Genomic DNA, 473 nt, shown 5'->3' on the forward strand with positions numbered 1-473 from the left:
TATGATCTTATTAAGAATCTCATAGCAACATCTGAGGATAAAGTTTGAAAATTTAAAATTAGGATACTTTGATTTGAACTGTCAAACAATTTGAAATATATACACAAAGATCTTTAATTAAAATGGTTCTACTTGATGAAGATGTAATATAAATTGTATATCATTTTAAAACTAATTTGGTATTTTTTAAATTTTGATATTATTTTACAAGAATTTTCGTATATAATGCACAATTAAAAGTCCAAATGTATTCCTATTTGAAAAAATGATATCTGAAAAAAGAGTTTATATTATTATTAACATTGGCGAAGGTCAAAACGATATTGACTTCAAACCAACCATGCATAAATATACTCTAAGAAAAAAAAAAGATTTACATTTGAATTAAAATTATTGGTATCAATTTATTTTAATAAAAAATATTATTCAAGAATTAAGAATAAGTAAGGTATAAAAGTTTTAATTTAGAATTA

This window comes from Arachis ipaensis, chromosome B03 (assembly GCF_000816755.2).
Source record: "Arachis ipaensis cultivar K30076 chromosome B03, Araip1.1, whole genome shotgun sequence".
NCBI classification, from domain to species: Eukaryota; Viridiplantae; Streptophyta; class Magnoliopsida; order Fabales; family Fabaceae; genus Arachis; species Arachis ipaensis.